Here is a 19052-nt window from a genome sequence, read left to right as displayed (position 1 = left end):
TTGGAACAAAAGGTGAGTTTGAGTATTGATGGTGAAGAGGTGAAGCATATTATCTATCTTGATTATGTAGGTAGCTATTCAGCATATGCATTTGTCAAAGCTTATCAAACAGCACATTTAAAATTCTTTCCATTTCATTGGGTATATATTAAAGTTCATAAAAGTAGAAAAATAGAGTTTAGGATGTTAGCAAGATGGCAGCATAGGACTCTCCATCAGAAACATCAATTTCAATTAACTATCCACACACAAAAATACCTTTGCAAGAACTGAAGAAACCAGGTGAGATTACAGCACGAGGAAATAGCACAGAAGTAAGAAGAGATGCATTGAAGAGTGTAGGAAGAACAGTTTTACTTTACTCTGGTCACCCTGCTCTAACCCCAGGCAGCACAACCCAGGGAGAGATACTCTCTAGAATGATACTGAGTGGGTACATCCGTGAAAATTAAATTATTTGACTTTCTATTTTCTGCCACATTTAGGTAGTTTAATTTGAGAGTTAAATTTGTATATGAAGTTAGGCCCATGTCCTCACACACACTTGCCTGAGTCACAAAGTAGCTGTCAGGTTTGTGACGTCAGATTAGGTTTCAGTATCTGCTGCTTCATAGGTTCTGAATCATCTGTCTTCCTCAGTCTCTGGTCCTTGATTCAAGATTTAATCCCCACTTGAAACCCCATATTCCTCTTGTTACAAATTCCCTCTTCGAGTATTTTTTCTGGTAAGAGCCACTTCAGTCCACAAATTTAAATTTTATCAAATTTAAATCTCAAGGAATTTCCAGACCCTTTCTCCTATAAATCTGTGGATAGAAATACAAGAGCTAGGCTGGGCGTGGTGGCCCATGCCGGTAATCCCAGCACTTTGGGAGGATGAGGCAGGCGGATCACGAGGTCAAGAGATCGAGACCGTCCTGGCCAACATGGTGAAACCCCATCCCTACTAAAAACACAAAAATTAGCTTGGCATGGTGGCATGCACCTGTAGTCCCAGCTACTCAGGAGGCTGAGGCAGGAGAACCACTTGACCCTGGGAGGCAGAGGTTGCAGTGAGCCGAGATCACGCCACTGCCCTCCAGCCTGGTGACAGAGCAAGACTCCATCTAAGAAAAAAAAAAAAAAAAAAAAAAAAAAAAAAAAAAAAAGACAAGAGCTAGAATTACTATACTTAGATCCATTTAGGATCATCCAAGATTCACATAGAAAACAATATGACTACCTAAATCCAGAATGTCTGCCTGGGATCTTTTATACCCAGAGAGCACCTGCTATATAGTAGCTGTTCAGTAAGTTCCATCCCATTCATTTCTTCCTCTAGGTGCTGTCATAAGAAAGTGTGTAGATCTGAACAGGAGCATGTCTGATGTCTAGAGGGAGTTGTTAGTGTTGAGTACCACAATCTCTTCTTGGAAAATCTTCTTTCCCAGATAGAAATCTGTACAAGAAAAATGGTTAGCATTGCTTTCAGACAGCCTCCTGCCTTACCCGCCCCCTCCAAAGAAAAATTCCCATGTGGTATTTTTTATATTTTAAAAATAGTCCATATTAAAATATTTCAGCTTCTTAGGGGCTTGTTTTAAGTGGTGATAATCTTGAAATAATATTGTGAAATGAGATCAGTTTTGAGTTGGTAGAAGCATTTTGATTATCTTCTGGCCATGGCCATTATTTTGTTCTTTTCCTTAGTAATTGAGACTTAGTGATTCAGTCTTCCGTGGATTCCCCAGGATCATGAAATCTGAAAGCAGATTTCTGCATTACCCGGTCATTTTCCCAGTCATGTGGAATTTTTTAAGGAAAATGAAAATGATATATGGAGCTTTGTGCCACAATCGTATCATCTTCAGCTATTTAAGCTTTGGTTGTTCACAAGGTATTAGAATTGACAATTCTTTTGAAATATACTTTATGGCTATTTCTACATTATCAGGAAGTTATTATTAACAAAGTCCATATTATAGTTCCAGTAACCTCTAGGAAGGCAAGAAATTGAAAGGTCATATAAATGATAAACTAAAACTGTTCAATTTGTCGGTTTTAAATTTAAAAAAAATCCCAAAGCATATGCAAAAGAATCAATAAAACATAAAGTGGTAGAATTTTGGAGCTTCAAAAAGCCTTAATTTATTTCAGAAGAGGAAAAACATGAAAGCACTTAGTAAACTGTGAAGTACCATATAAATCTATAAAATGTGAATTGTCTTTATCTTTGTAAAATCCCTTATTTTTTATGTGACAGAACAGAGAGATGGGGAAATTAAAAATGTTCTTCAAAAGCTTTTCCATTGCCTTCGCAAAATCATTAGAACCATCACCACCGACCTCTAGACAAATTTTCGCTAACTTTAATCTGCAATTATTAGCTGAATTTCAGCCGTTTTTTTTTTTTTTTCTGGTCATTCTCATTTAACTCAACAGCTGCATATACCACTAAACTAGCCCAGAGTCTGTAAGACTGTATACATAACAAGCATTTTCCAAATTCCCCACAACCACATATTTTTTTAGAAAAGAAATGAATATTTGAGGCATACTTTGTTTTTTTAAAAATCAAGCTCACCAAATACTTTTAGGTCCTAATATATTGTTTTCTTTTATAACGAATAACATTTAACTATTTAAACATATAGATTCAGGATGAACTTCTCACATTACAAGCTGTTAAGAATGGCTGGTTAAAGAGAGAAAAAGAGGGAACACCTTTTACCTTAAGAGTTTATCAGAAGATTGTGTTAGGGCAGTGAAAGAAATTATTATAATACTCCTTGGAGCAATTGTTTTTGAATGTATTTGATTCATACATCTCTTTCTTCAGAAGAAGCCTTTCCAGGCTTGTGGTAGCCACAAAGCAAAACCCTGTAGTAGAACCACAAAATAGAAAAAGTAAGGAATAAAGGCATACCACATACCACTAGAGAAAAATCACCCGATCATGAAGGAAGACAGCAAGAGAGGAATATGGGAACGGAAGATCTATAGCACAATCAGAACACAATTAACAAAAAGGCAACAGTAAGTTCTTACCTACAAATAATTAACCCCATTGCTTAATGGATTAAATTCTCCAATAAAAAGACATACAGTGACTGAATGGACAAAAACAAACAAACAAATTATATGCTGCCTTCACCTTTCAGGACACACAGACTGAAAGTGAAAGGATTGAAAAATATATTTCATGCAAATTGAAACCTCAAGACATCAGAGGTAGCTATACTTACATCAGATAAAAAGATTATAAGTCAACAACTATAAAACAAGAAGGCCAATTATACAATGATAAAGGGGTCAATTAATAAAGAGAATAGGACAGTGATAAATACATATGCACCCAACATTAGAACACCTAAATACATACAACGTTTGCCTTATGTAGATCTGAAGGGACAGAGAGACTAAATGAAAGAGCAAATCTATAAAACTCTTAGAATAAAACATAGAAGTAGATCCTCATGACCTTGGATTTGGCAATGTAGTCTTAGATATGACACCAAAACCACAAACATCCCAAGGAACAAATAGAATTCAAAATGGAAAACTTCTGTGTATCAAACAACATTATTAAGTAAGTAAAAAGAACCTAGAGTGAGAAAATATTTGCAAGTCTTATAGTGGATAAGAATGTAGTATATTAGTCCATTTTCACACTGCTATAAAGAACTACCTGAGCCTAGGTAATTTATAAGCAAAAGAGGTTTTAATTGACACACAGTCCCACATGGCATGGGAGGCCTCAGGAAACTTAACAATTATGGTGGAAGGTGAAGGGAAACCAAGGCACACCTTACATGGCGGCAGGAAAAGAGACAGAGAGCAAAGGGAAGTGCCACACTTTTAAACCATCAGATCTTGTGAGAACTTACTCACTTTTATGAGAACAGCATGCAGGAAACCACCCCCATGATCAAATCACCTCCTACCAGGTCCCTCCCTTGACATGTGGGGATTACAATTCATGATGAGATTTGGGTAGGGACACAGGGCCAAACCATATCATCTAGTATCCAGAATATATAAAGGACCCTTAGAACTCAGGAATGAAAAGACAAACAACCCAATTAAAATAGGCAAATAATTTTAATAGACATTTCTCTGAACAAGATAGACAAATGGCCAACAAGTACAAGCAAATGTGCTCAACCTTGTCAGTCATTACAGAAATGCAAATCAAAGCAATAATGAGATATCCCTTTACATCCACGATGATGGCTATAGTTGAAAACATGAAAAATAACAAACATTGGTAGGGATCTGGAGAAATTAGAGCCTTGCACATTGCAGGTGGGAATGTAAAATGGTGAAACTGCTGTGGAAGACACATTGGGGGGTTCCTCTAAAGTTAACCATAGAACTACCATAAGACCCGGCAATTTCACTCCAAGGTATATACCTCAAAAAATTCACAACAGGTATTGTAACAAATACTTGTGAGCAAATATTCAGAGCAGCACCCTTGACAACAGCCAAAAGATAGAAACAATCCAATGTCTATTGAATAATGAATTAATAAGCGAACGTGGTATATATAGTGTTATACAATGGTATTATTCAGACATAAAATGAATGAAGTACTTACAGTTGTTTCAGCGTGGATGAACTTGTAAAACATTATGCTAAGTGGAAAAAGTCAGCCACAAAAGTTCACATATTTTGATTTCATATGTGAAATATCTAGGATAGGCCAATCCATAGAGAGAGAAAGCAGATTAGTGGCCAGGGTTTGGAATGTGGGTTGGGGGAGATAAAATATGAAGCGCCTTTTTAATGAAAATGGGGATTCCTTTTGAGATGATGAAATGTTTTAGGGCTAAATCGAGGTGATTGCTCACAACATTGTGAATGTATTGAACACTAGTGAATTGTACATCCATAAAAAAATGTGGTTTATCATAAGAGAGTAATAACACCAACAGAAAGAGGAAGATTTCTATAGGCAGGGTCATATGTCATCTGAAATTAATATTGTTAGCTTAATTGTATCTCACACCAAAAATGTTCTGTTCTATCACTTATTAGTTTAAATTACTCTATGATAGAAGCTATGAAAATATGCCTTTCAGATATTCAACCGCAAAGAGTACTACTTACTGAGAACCCCAGCTTCTGAATTTTGACATCATCACTGTGTTCCCACCAATAGTCCACTTCCTATGGACTGCTCCCAGACAATGACTGAGCCTGGCAGGGATAAGACAGGCCCATTATAGAGGAATGGGGGACCTTTCTGAAAGGTGACTTTGGATCAACAACTTCCTTGGAACTGCAATGCCTTCTAAGGCTCTAACGTCCATCTTCCTTCCTTCCCCCTCTCCTTTACAAGGCCAGATTTGCATGTGATCTAACAGCTCGCCTGGTCTTCCTTGAGTCCCTTCCAATTTCCTTCACAGGTACTTCTCCTTATAAACTGCTTGAATGTTTAGTCTTGCTTTGGCATAAGCTTCACAGAGGATCTGGACTAACACATCTATTTACACTAAAATGAAAAGATGAATTACAGAGTGGTAATAAGTTTTTAAGATCCAACCCAAAAATTCAAAGGCAGTTTGTGCTGTTAGTCTCGTGGTTCACATTTAATGGTAGACCCCTGGAGTTGGAGATTTACTTTTCTCTACTTTGTTGGAAAAAACTTTACAGCACAGCAATTGTCTAATCAGTAGGTTCTCATCGAATGCTCATAAAGCTATTCAGTAGTTCTTATAGCTGACTTGCTTTTAAAAAATACCTTCTACAAAACAGAGAATGTGTAAATTTCTTCTCTTCAGTTTATTAACACTCTTTATTGTATCTTGTGCCAGTACACCAGCTGACTCAATAAAGCTTCAATGGAGATAACGTTAAATGATAGACTCTGAGGTTGGCTACAGTTCTAGATGTCAATAAGCAAACAATCACTTAGCATGCCCTCTACGGGGAATAGTCTTGATTAATTTAAAAGATTAGATTAATTTCATTGAAGAGACATTTCCCCTGTAAACGGGACCAGTTTCAAAAACAAGGGTATCACTCTTTTACTTCTTTAATAATAGTAAATATTTATTCTTTATGACTCTAATAAATAGGAGTAACTCACCAATCATTATCAATTTAACCCCAAGGAGTAGCATCTTCTTCAGGAATTTAGAGGCACTGTGTCTCTATCTGAATCTCATTTCTGCTTCTGTCATTAGCTGTCATCCTGGCAGAATTTCTCTTCTTTTTGTGATGGGTGTTAGGGTATTTATCCAAAAACAATAAAGTTATTTCCACATTTAACAAATATGTCTTTGTTTTGCCAACTCTTTATAAATACAACATTCGATTAAAAATCATATAAACTTAGGCTATTACTGATATTTTTGTTTTCTTCTAATCTTTACTAGGCATTAACCAAGTGGTAGACAATTAAAGGATCCAGTACATTCCTTCTTAGTGCTTAATAATAATCAAATATAATGACCTTGAGATACAAAGAAAGCCCTAATTTCTACACAAATTCTATGTGTTCTAATTTATACATATATATGCATAATGGATCACATATGCATATATATGTGTGTGTATTAGATTATAGAGAAATTGTGTAGAAATTAGGACTTTATATCTTTCAGATGTTAAAAGCAAAAATATACATCGAAACTAGTATATGTTTTAGACAGTTGTGACTTTAAGACAACCAAGAGGTATTACTATTAAAATCTATCTACTCATTAAAATGTCAATATAACATTAATTAGTTATATAAATATTTTGTGGGAATGTGACATAGATTTGATTATTCATTTCAACCAGAAAATTATGAATTTCTAATTATTACTGCTAAATACAGTTATCTTGAAAGCTAAAATGTGGTCATCTACAGAGAAGTGATAAAGAAAGAAAAAAATTATTATTTTAAAAGTAGAATTGGTGCTATTAAAGCAGCTTTAAAAGATATGAAAAATCAAAGCAAATTGCTGAAGTTTTAGGGAGTTTCTACAATCCTGGATAAACAATGGATAGGGAAAAGAGAATGATTATATAGTCATAGACTGGAGCTATTTCACATGTTCATTTCTGGTATTTACGTTGTTAATATTTAGGGAAACAGTACTATTGAAAATGTTTTACTACATCTCTGTATTTTAATCTAATAAATATATATTAAGGGTTTGTTGTATTTTCAGGCATTTTCAAACCACTTTTAAGTTTTAAACATTTGCCAAGAACTGCATATCCAATTTTGAAATAAAAGTCATTAGGTAAATATAATTAGTTTAGTAGATACTTACCTTAAGGTTTACTTTCTGGGATATATTTCTTTCACTAGATTGGCTTGTTGGAAGGAATTGAAGTTAAAAAATCAGTGCTTACCTTTTTGTCACAGATTAGAGGGGAGTGGGAATTGGTTTAAAATGAGCTTGAAACTGGCCTATAAGGAGGAAAAAGGCCTTGACCTTGAACAGCAAAAGACCACAATTACCTTAGGACCTGGAACGTAAAAAAACCATGTAAATCCTCATTTTATATCGCCTCACTGATTAGATTTTAAGTGACTATTAAGTCATATCAAGTCTCTCCAGCATAGGACAATGTAGAAAGCCAAAGCGAGTGCTATCTGTGCCACCAGTATAATGAAGCTGTGCTTTGCTCTTTAATTAGCAGAATACCTATGGTGCTGTCCTAGGGCCTAAGTGAAATTTTACATCGAAATCATTTTGCTGAAGAGCAGCAAAGTTGTTTCACATGTTAATAGGGGGAAGTAGTATTAAGATTCAAAAGATTTAACCATGTTGCATTTTATTTCAGTAATTACTTAACCGTTTATAACGAAACCTGCCAACTTAGTATCTGTAATTATGGCATGTATTAAAACCAGCCAAGCTGTTAAGTACACACTCAAATGTGTAGCTACTGCTCTAATATATCACTCAATCATTTTCCATTATACTATGCAACATTAGTCACCATTATTGCAGCGTGCAGCCCTGATAAACACTTAATGCTAAAAGGAGAAAGTGTTGGGAATATTGCCTAATGTTCTTTATCTCTGCATTTACATTATGTTTCTCATGTGGTTCTCCTTGCTTCAATTCATCTGGTTTCATTTGTTAAATTTGCACAAATTCTTAACAGAAAAGTATCCCCAAATGTCTATGTTGTAATTAGGTTGTAATTCTGAGCAGAGGTTCTAGTGACATTTAAGAGAAAACTGAGAGGCCTAGGGGATCCTGACAACCCAGGGGAATTTAGAAAGGGAATAGTAGAAATAATTGAGCAAATCAGGAGCTGATTATTTTATGCACGGCTACTTACAAAATACAAACTTACTTACTTACTGTTCTCCTTTATTTCTCTCAATTCAGTCCTTACATCCCACCTGTTAAATATCTAGTGCTTTAGTTTGCATCCATTTAAATAAACTTATTGATGGAAATTTGCTTTGTTCAAAATGTCTATCTGCAACTAGGATCATAGGACCTGTTGGCACTCAAGTCTGTCACCTCTTCATAGGTGCAGGTGTCTCACTCAGCCCTTTATCTGTATGTCCCATCACTTCAGACTGTGCTTCCCCTATCCTGAAATGTTTTAAGCATTTCCTACCTTGGCCTCACTGATTTCAGATAGAGCAGCGTTTTCTGGTACTGTCCTGTTCTCTGGCATCCTCAGCAGAGCTGCAGCCAAGCCACCACTTCATAGCCAGTCAGTAAGCAGTGTTACCAAAGGGTCCTTCTGTTTCAAAATCAAAAGGAAAATCAAAATTTTCAATATAACCTCACCACATTGCCTCTGAATGTTCATAGCAAATCAAGAACCCTGAATATAGCAAGACAGTGGTTTCAGAATATTGGCTTTCCCTTGAAGGGAGTTGCCTATTGAAGTTTCTATCCTACAGTGTGGGAAATAGGATCAGGATGTTCATCCTATAAATATGTTCTTATTGCAGATAAGACATTGAAGAAAAGAGACTTACCCAAAGCATTTAGGCTGGGTCTTGAAGGAGACTATAAAAGCTTCTCTTTCAATTCATTTATTTATCAGCCCGTGAGTCTCTGGGTTTAGGTCCGTCCTGTGTTTTCAGTGCTGTTGTCTTCCAGAATTCCAAATGCCTTTCCTCTTCCTGTCTGCCATTCCAAATTCTATTCAGTTTTAACCCTGCTTCCTCCCACAGGATTATATTAATTAGGTTAGCCCACTTTAACTTTTCATTTTAGGATTTTGATAGCTCTTAGTGCCAGGAATGTAAAATTTAACTGTAAAAGAGTCATCTATACTTCTATTTTTATTTATTTATATTTATTTATTTATTTATTTAATTTTGAGGCAGAGTCTGGCTCTGTAGCTCTGTAGCTGGGACTATAGGCATGTACTGCTACCACGCCCAGCTAATTTTTGTATTTTTGGTAGAGACGGGGTTTTACCATGTTGGCTAGGCTGGTCTCCAACTCCCAGCCTCAGGTGATACACCTGCCTCAGCCTCCCAAAGTGCTGGGATTACAGGTGTCAGCCACTGTGCTCAGCCAAGAGTCATCTGTACTTAATAATGATTGCCGTGCCATACAAATCAACTAGAGGTCTTATTAAAATATGGATTCTGACCTGGCACATCTGGTGTAGGGCTCAAGTTTCGGCAATTCTGACCAGCTCCCAAGTAAGTACAGTGCTGCTGATCCCTAGATCATTCTGTAACCTGCAACGTGCTAGTTCACTGATTCCTAAATACAGGTTGAGTATCCCTAAATTTGAAATGCTCCAAAATCCAAAATCCTTTGAGCACCAACATGACCCTCAGAGGAAATGTTCACTGGAGCATTTCAGATTTGGGATTTTCAAATTAAGAATGCTCAATTGGTAAAAACTACTGCAAATATTTATTTTACCTGGAGCCCTTTGCAAAATGCTGATTCCTAGGCAGTTTACTTTTTCACATGTGATAAAACAGAATCTCCATGGTAGAGGCCCAGGCATCTGTATTCTCCACAAAACATCAGATTATTCTAAGGCACAGCCACTAATTCTAGCCCACTGTCTTTATATTGCTGACAAAAAACTTAGTTCCACAGCATTTGCAATCTTAGGAGTTGACAGATAGGGAATCTACATTTTTCCCCCCATTTTAAAAACTTACTGGTATGAATTTACAGCTTAATTTTTAGCTTCTCTAGACATTTTTATCATCTGTAAAAGGGACATAGTATTACCTAACAAGATTTCTATTAGGGTTGTAAAAGATAATACGTGAAGATGTCTAGGCGACAGCAGATGCTGAATTTATTTTTAATAGGACATCATTTCCTAGTTTTATATATATGCATTCTCTTCTAAACTAGATTACAAGCAATTTGAGGGCAGGGATCAATGATATGCTCCCCTTTTTGATTTCACTTCTCCCTACCACAAGGCTGAGAACAGAGCAAATGCTTAATAGATGTGTAATAATGTGGATCAGAACAAACTTCTTCTTGTCTTTTTTTTTCTTTTTTGAGACGAAATTTCGCTCTTGTTGTCCAGGTTGGAGTGCAGTGGCACAATCTCGGCTCACTGCAACCTCTGCCTCCCAGGTTCAAGCGATTCTCCTGCCTCAGCCTTCCAAGTAGCTGGGATTACAGGCATGCATCACCACGCCCAGCTAATTTTGTATTTTTAGTAGAGACGGGGTTTTGCCATGTTGGTCAGGCTGGTTTCGAACCCCTGACCTCAGGTGATCCACCCGCCTCAGCCTCCCAAAGTGGTGGCGCCAGCCACCGCACCCAGCCTTCTTGTCTTTTTAACATACAGTCTGTCTGCTCACGTTAGTTAGTGTTAGGTAGTTACGTTTACAGGACCCTGCAAAGGCCACTGAACTGAACTTAGAATTCCTATGTCCTGAACAACTCTTCCATGTCTACAGAAAGCTGACCTCACTTTGGATTATACCATACCTCATCAAAGATCAGAATGCTGGGTCAACTAGAAGGTCAATTTGAAATTCAGATAGATTACGGTTTGGGTTTCAAACTGAGAATGCAATTTTGCTTCGATTTTAATTCCCAAATCAACTTACCTTGTAACTAAGCTAACCACTGTAGATGACTCTGGAGTAGAAATAACTCAATCTAATAATTCCCCATCACATTAGTACTGTACTTATTTTTTTTAACTCCTCTCTTCACCACTAGACTACAAAAAGTACCTTAAAGTCAGAGTGTGTTTTTGCCTTTGTCTCCCCAGTGGCACCGCAATATAAGCTATATAGAAGATAGTAGTTTCATGGGCTAAGTCTATACCTTTATAATTTTTCTGGGTAGGGAACAAGAGAAAATGAATGCTGGCCTGATGTTTATTAGGATCCCATTCTGAGGTGTTTGCAATACTTTTAGAATACCTTCTAATTTTGTGGTTCCATCAATGCTTCTCAAAGTAATTCTTGCAATTTTCTGGGAAGGGATAGTGGTGGTAACGAATAGTATGGAGATACAAATATAAAAATAGCCCAGAAGGTAGACTAATTAGAACTCCTGAGCAGTCACAATCCTGACATCATAAACTATTTCTGTACACCAGAGTGGAAGAAGAATAGAATATTTCATCTGTTTAATTCATGGTGCTTTCCCAGGACCTAGAGCAATGACTAGTGTGCAATAAATACGTATTAAGTATATGAGTGAAATAACAAATATTGCTAGTCATGCAAAATTGTTAGATTCCAAAGACACACCTATGTAAGGGATGGTTCTTGCAAACTAGTTGCTCCTTGGTCAACGTGATCTGACAACATAATTCATCAACATTCTGGTCACCTTGGTCTCTGTATGTGGCTACAATGTGTGTGTGTGTGTGTGTGTGTAATTGTTGAGATTTTACATATCTCAGGTATATGCTATAAAATTATCAGTAAAGCTAAAACCGGAGTAGTGTTTTCCCCTAGTGATTAAAGGGAATTGTATTATCTTTGAGAATGTCTGCCATATTTAAGTAGACCGAAAGGTTTTTGAAGAATAAGAGCCAGTGGGAATTTGTAAGCACATTCAATACATAAATGTGTGAGGCCCATTAGGGAGGTTAGGAAGGCTTTCTGTAGATAGGTTGATGACAGATGGCTGAGAAAGTATCTTGGTTTAGGAATGTCTAGGATGGTTGTAAGCCTCATTAAGTAAAATTTTTCAAACTGCTCATTTCCTCCTGACTAAATCCCCATCTTGTTTTCTTATCTTGTACTAGCTGTGTTGTCTTCAAAGGGAGCAGTCTGTCCAAAATATGCCACATTACAATTTTTTCTAGTCTATTATTTCTGCTATAACAGGCTCATAGTATATTAAAGCAGTTGATTTCTTGCAATTCTTAATTCCAAGCATCTCATTTTACAGATATAGATACTGAGTCTAGAGAAGTTGGAAGCTGTCTGAGGTCACATGACTAGTCAGTGACAAAGCCAGAAATAGAACCCTGACTGTCAGGCCCCTACTTATGCCAGTACCTCATGCTCTGGCAAAGAGGTGAGACACAAACATGTCCACTGGCAATCTGGTTCAACAGCGATGCTACATCTGCAAGAAGTTGATTTGGGTTCAATCATATATGTAGCTGTCAAAATCAAATACAGAAATAAAGCTTGGTCTGATTTTATATGAAACAGCATTTTAAAGTCCGTATCATAGTACATTTGAATTACTCTATTTTTGTCCTAAATATAATACTAGGTTACTTGACGTTTCTTAGAGAGTTTTACATAAAGCTGAAGATAAAATGCATTTTAAACTAAAATATATTTGTATCTGACTTTAGGCAAGCAATTTTTCCTGAAAAAAAAATTAACTTTTTGCAATTAGGTGTTTTTTAACTGTCTTCTCAAGCATGTATCCCCACAAAAATATTACTGACCAAAGTTACCATTAAAAGTAGCTACTCTGGGAGACCAAAGGAGGCAGATCACCTGAGGTCAGGAGTTCAAGACCAGCCTGGCCAAAATGGTGAAACCCCCGTCTCTACTAAAAATACAAAAAATTAGCTAGGTTTGGTGGCAGGTGCCCATAATCCCAGCTACTATGGAGGCTGAGGCAGGAGAATCTCTTGAACCTGAGAGGCAGAGGTTGCAATGAGCCAAGATTGTGCCATTACACTCCAGCCTGGGCAACAAGAGTGAAACTCCAGCTCAAAAAAAAAAAAAAAAAAAAAAAAATAGTAGCTACTCTTGATGAGATCTACCCTTGATTGTTTACAATTTGTCAAGCACTGTACAAAATTATTGGCAAATACTCTTTGATTATATATGCACAGTAATCTTATGGGACAAATGTTATCTTCATCTTACAGGGAGAATATTGAGGCATAGTAAGTTTTTCAAAGTCACGAATTCAAACCTGGGTCTTCCTGAGTCTAAAGCTGTACACTTGATCACTCTGCAATACAGCTACCCTGCTCTCTAATTTTAAAATTTGGCTTGAGAAATGGAGTAAATGTTTTAATATTATATGTTTCATAGAGACAGAATAATTCTGATAGATAATTAACTATATTTAAGACAATACTATATATAATCTTCCCTAACCTCCAGACACCAGAGTGAGTTTGACATAATGGAATTTGTACACAACTCGACATCAAGGGACCAGGATTAGAATCTTATTTCAATAACCTACTAGTTAAGTGGTTTTGGTTAAGTTTAATCATTTATCTTTAGTATTTGCAACCATAAATTTGGAATAGTGATATTAGTTGCAGGATTATTGTGAGATTAAAGATAAGTAAATACTTGGCATAATGCTTTTCATATTGGGCACTCAATAAATAGTAGCTATTATCACCATCCTTCTCTCTGTTGTTGTCTCCTGCAAGTTCTTTCAGCACAAAAGTTTTCAACAAAGGACACCATTTTCCTCCAAATTTCTGCTTTCTTTCTTTCTTTTTTTTTTTTTTTTTTGAGATGGAGTCTTGCTGTGTTGCCCAAGCTGGAGTGCAGTGGCATGATCTCAGCTCACTGCAACCTCCACCTCCCACTGTCAAGCGATTCTCCTGCCTCAGCCTCCTGAGTAGCTGGGATTATAGGTGTGTGCCACCACGCCTGGCTAATTTTTGTATTTTTAATAGAGACGGGGCTTCACCATGTTGCCCAGGCCAGTCTCGAACTCCTGATCTCAGGTGATCTGCCTGCCTCAGCCTCCCAAAGTGCTTGCATTACAGGCGTGAGCCACCACGCCTGGCCAATTGCTGCTTTCTTTGTCAAGATTTTTTTTCTGACAGTTTGGTGACAGATGTGTCAAATTTTATTTCAAATTTCACTAAGGAAGGAAACCTAAGAAGATTAATTTAAAAATCCTCTCTTGGTTGAGGCATTTTATTAGTTAGATAACCCTGATAACTGGATACCAAAAAAAAAGAGAATTGCTGTTTAAATGCCATTACTCTTGACTGACAATTAGCTATATACGTAGGTAACAAGTTTCCCAGAAGGGATCTTAATCCATTAGCATCTATCAGCAAATTGGTTGAGCATTTTTCTGGGTATGTTAATTTCTCTCTAGGAGGAGATTGGACATTCCATTATGAGAAAGTTCCCATCTTCTACCAGGATGGGGCCATGAGTCCTCATTTCCTTCTCCATTAATAGCATCTGGCTTTCCTATCCCAGTATATCTCCTTTTGTACTATTACAGTGGTCTAATAACTGGTCATTATATCATCAGAACCTGTTGTTCCAATTCATCTTCTATATGATAAACAAAATTATTTTTCTAAAATCCAAATCTAATCACACCACTCACTAAGTTAGAAAGCTCTCCATTGCTTAGAAATTGATGTGATTATTACACATTGCATGCCTGTATCAAAACACCTCATGCACCCCATAAATATATACACCTACTATGTACCCACAAACTTTTTTTTAACTCTAAAGTCCTTAAACATGCTTCCTCACAACTTGTTCCCATCCTCCTGCCCAGACTCTTTTTTTTTTTTTAATTTTTTTTTTGAAACAGAGTCTTGCTCTGTAGCCCAGGCTGGAGGGTGGCAGGGCGATTTCGGTTCACTGCAACCTCCGCTTACCCTGTTCAAGCGAGTTTCCTGTCTCAGCCTCCCGAGTAGCTTGGATTACAGGCATCTACCACCACACTCAGCTAATTTTTTGTATTTTTAGTAGAGACGGGTTTCACCATGTTGACCAGGATGGTCTTGAACTCTTGGCCTCAAGTGATCTGTCCGCCTCGGCCTCCCAAAGTGCTGGGATTATAGCGCGAGCCACCGAGACCCGAGACGGGCTCCAGATCCTATTTCATGAAATCTTTCTTCTATCTGCAGTAGCAAACTAACGCTTTACTGACCTGTTCTAAGGATTTGGCACACCAAGGTGCCTTTATTTATGCTTTCTTCCTTCTTGTGCTTTTTGGAAGATGTGATTCATTTTATTTTATTTTATTTTATTTTATTTATTTTTTTGAGACGGAGTCTCGCTCTGTCGCCCAGGCTGGAGTGCAGTGGCGCGATCTCGGCTCACTGCAAGCTCCGCCTCCCGGGTTCACGACATTCTCCTGCCTCAGCCTCCCGAGTAGCTGGGACTACAAGCGCCCGCCACAATGCCCGGCTAATTTTTTGTATTTTTAGTAGAGACGAGGTTTCACCGTGTTAGCCAGGATGGTCTCGATCTCCTGACTTCGTGATCCGCCCGCCTTGGCCTCCCAAAGTGCTGAGATTACAGGCGTGAGCCACGGCGCCCGGCCGATGTGATTCATTTCTAAGGACCCTTATTAAGTGACACCAGTTACCTGAAGTACCTTTCCCAGTATCCCACTGAAATCGCTTTTATTCTCACCTGTTAAGTAATAAGAAGCTTTTTATTGTTTTATTTAACAAACACTTACATTGCACCTAGTATGTGACATATACTATGTTAAGCACTTTATTCACTAATTTGTATTTAGTATAAATATTAACGTACAATCCCATGAAGTAACTATGATTTTGTTTTTATTTTACAGGTTAAAAGCCTGAGGTACAGAGAAGTTAAGTTTTTACTCAAAGTCACGTAGATATTAAATGCTGGTGCTAGGTTCAAACTTAGGAAATCTAGTTCTGAGTCCCTCCAGAGCCCATGTTTTTAATCACTATGCTAAAATCCCTCCTATAGACTAGTACATATTGCATTATGGATATGTTGCAATGCTTAAAACATTACAGTATTTTGGTGTTTACATATCCACCTCTCTACTAAGCTTCCTGAAAACAGAAACTGTTTAATTTCGTTTCCCAGATTGCTGGCTTAGCACCTGACATGAAATGGGTATTCAATAAATGCTTGTTGAATTGAATTGAGTTAAGATTAAAGCCAATTTGTTTGTCTTTCCTCTGCTGATAAATGGACTTGCATGGCAGTTGTTTGCCTTGAGGTTTGTTTCTATAAACTCAGTGGGAGAAAAGGTAAGAAGATAAAAGCAAGTTAGCTCAGCAAAAAAGAAAGACTAGTAAATGATCAGAAAACACCATTAAATACTATTACAGAAGTTCTTTTCAGGAATGAATATTTACTTTAGCCATCTAGTGAGGGAGATAGAAGTTTACACAATAATAGGGTGACTAGGAAGCCTTGTGTCAATAGTGCAGTTTGTTTACTGAATAAATCAAAGAGTCATATACACAATTTGTACACTTTGAACATTGTTAAATGAAGTTGACCTGTATTCTTTGGAAAGGGAAATGCTGCTTCTGATAGAAATCCTGATAGCTCAAGTAGAAAAAGCTGAACTAATTGAATCTTCAAAGGAAAAAAAAATTACAAATCCCTTTAGAGGGAAAAATATAATAAAAGAGGATAAAACCAAAATAATCATTTAGGCTTTATCATTATGGATTATGAATATTCTCATGGAAGCATTTGGCACTAATGAGCTCTAATAGGACTATAGGATTACAAAGCTGTTGTCATGGCAATTAATAATACATATGATCTCCACTGAAATATCAAATAAATCTATGGTAAAATGTATATTGGACTTGAATAAATGCCAAATGGGTGTAATGGTGAGAGGCATTGATGATGGAAAGATAGCACTGCCTTTTCTCTTATGTAATTCAGTATTCAGGTAAATAAACACACTTCATGTTATAAATGATTGGCTTCTAGTTCTTCCGTCAGTGAGTAAGAATTCAATCATATAAAACTACTACAGCTTAATATTCATTAAAGTAACAGACTCAAAATCAGAATTGTTGAGATGAAAGCAGCTTCAAAGTAGGTTATGTTCAAATTCCCACCCAATATAGACGTTTTCTTGCTTCTACAATATTCCTTAAAAATAGTTATTCATTCTCACTAGTTCTACCCATCAGGAAATGTAATACTTTATACAATAATCCTTTCCATTTTTGCCCAGCTTTAGTTTTCAGAGGGGCCAGTGAATAGAGCAATATTAATTTAGATCTCACTTGAAGTTCAGCGTTAAAATTCTTCTACACATTTTAAGAAATGAAAAAAGTTTGCAAATAAAATGCATATTTGCTACTTATAAGAAGACTTGCTGCAGTAATCTATAAAGAGGAATCTGTAAATATATTATTAACAATGATTTTTATAAAAAATGGATCAGATAATTTCATATGATTCTTATTCCTTTGGTTAGTCTTAATTAAAACTCCACCTACAACACTTTGTTGGTAATAGAGTTAATGTATTTCTGAAGAATAGAATCCTTTTTATGCAATCTTTAATTCAGCTGTTATTAATATTCATAATATTTGTCTCACTTTGAAAACACCTAGGCTTTGTAATACTTAAATTATTGGAGTGGAGTGCTTAAATTATTCTAAGCAGTGTCTCTCTCCCAAAATGCTTGGAACCTAGTTTTCTGTTTATCTGGCTCTTTCTGAATGCTGAATGTAGAGGGAGATCCCTTTGTTATCTATGGATTTTGTACTATTACATGCATCATTGTAATACTATGGAACAAGAGTTCAGAACAATGAAATCATTGATGACATCCCAAAGACTTTTCATTTAAAAAGCTGAAATAAAACTTACTTTCACTTCTTTGCATTATTATGGACTTAACAAACATTCATTTGGTGTCTGCTATGCACCAGACTACTCCTAATACCTCATACTCAACAACATGGGGTTGTTAATACCTCAAAAACTAGGGGTATATAAGTGTTGGAAGCAAAGAAAAAGAAAACAAAACTATGTAATATTCTCTATAGTAAGCCCTTAAAATGGACAAAACTAGTTGCTAAGTGTTTTAAATGCATATTCTATTATTAAATACATCTCTTACTAGCATTTATTAAATCCTTACCATATGGCAGGTACCATAGTAAATGTTTATAGATATGCGTTTAATCCTCACAACAATACTATAAAATAGATACAATTGTGGCTGTTGTTTTATCCATTTTATAGATGACAGAAGTGAGGCACAGGGAAGCTTGTGGCATTTTCGAGGATATACAGCACCTTGGTGGCACTGCCAGAAATACATGGCTACTCCATGAACTGTTACGAATACAAACTTCAAATGACCACTTTTTAATTAAATACTTGGAAACATCTACAGGAGAGTCTTCTATCTTTTTTTGCTTTAAAGTACAGGCAGCAACAGTACAAAGTAAGAAAGCCATTTTCTAGGAAAGGTGAAAGAAATAAAACTAGAGGATTCGAAACGGAAATCAGGTTTGATGATAGAGATAATAAAATCTTCTGAAATTTTAGTGAGAACTCGAAAGAGAATATGTAAAGAGGAAAATGATTCAGTAACATCCCTTTAAGACATAAAGTCAGGATATAAATCTCATAATTAGGAGAAAAATGTAAATTGTTTTGTGGTAGATAGTGTGGCTTAAGTTCAGCTGGCTCAAGTTCAGCCCCATAATTAAAAAAAATGACACAAAGCATGAGTCTTCGATGTCATTTCAATCATAATGCGAAGCAGTTCAATTCACAAATTGTGGTAGTCAGAAGCAGCATTAATTATCCCCTGGGTGTCTTTGTCCTCATAGCATAGCACGGGAATATAAGGATTAAAGACAAGTTGGGTCTGGTAATGAGGAAAATTCTCTCAAGTGAAGAGATCTATTTTTGGGATAACTATTTGTTGGCTCTTGTGCCACACAATTTACACACAGCCACA

The 19052-nt window shown here is 36.5% G+C and overlaps 2 long non-coding RNA genes across 2 annotated transcripts in view; one reads left to right on the top strand and one right to left on the bottom strand.

Annotated features, from left to right (window-relative positions):
• LOC107973427 (uncharacterized) overlaps positions 1 to 19052 on the top strand; it is a 585387-nt gene that overhangs the window by 448747 nt on the left and 117588 nt on the right. The gene's annotated exons all lie outside the window — the stretch shown is intronic.
• The window catches only part of LOC107973428 (uncharacterized), an 81829-nt gene that overhangs the window by 35613 nt on the left and 27164 nt on the right, over positions 1 to 19052 (bottom strand). The window contains exons 3-10 of the long non-coding RNA XR_010149158.1: positions 8563 to 8688; positions 7333 to 7449; positions 6074 to 6195; positions 5092 to 5181; positions 2711 to 2859; positions 1269 to 1438; positions 986 to 1106; positions 549 to 806 (exon numbers count right to left, since the gene is read on the bottom strand). This is a non-coding gene — a long non-coding RNA (uncharacterized LOC107973428). The remainder of the gene's footprint in view (positions 1 to 548; positions 807 to 985; positions 1107 to 1268; positions 1439 to 2710; positions 2860 to 5091; positions 5182 to 6073; positions 6196 to 7332; positions 7450 to 8562; positions 8689 to 19052) is intronic.

This window comes from Pan troglodytes, chromosome 12 (genome assembly GCF_028858775.2).
Source record: "Pan troglodytes isolate AG18354 chromosome 12, NHGRI_mPanTro3-v2.0_pri, whole genome shotgun sequence".
NCBI classification, from domain to species: domain Eukaryota; kingdom Metazoa; phylum Chordata; class Mammalia; order Primates; family Hominidae; genus Pan; species Pan troglodytes.
This window is presented reverse-complemented; position numbering and strand designations above follow the sequence as displayed.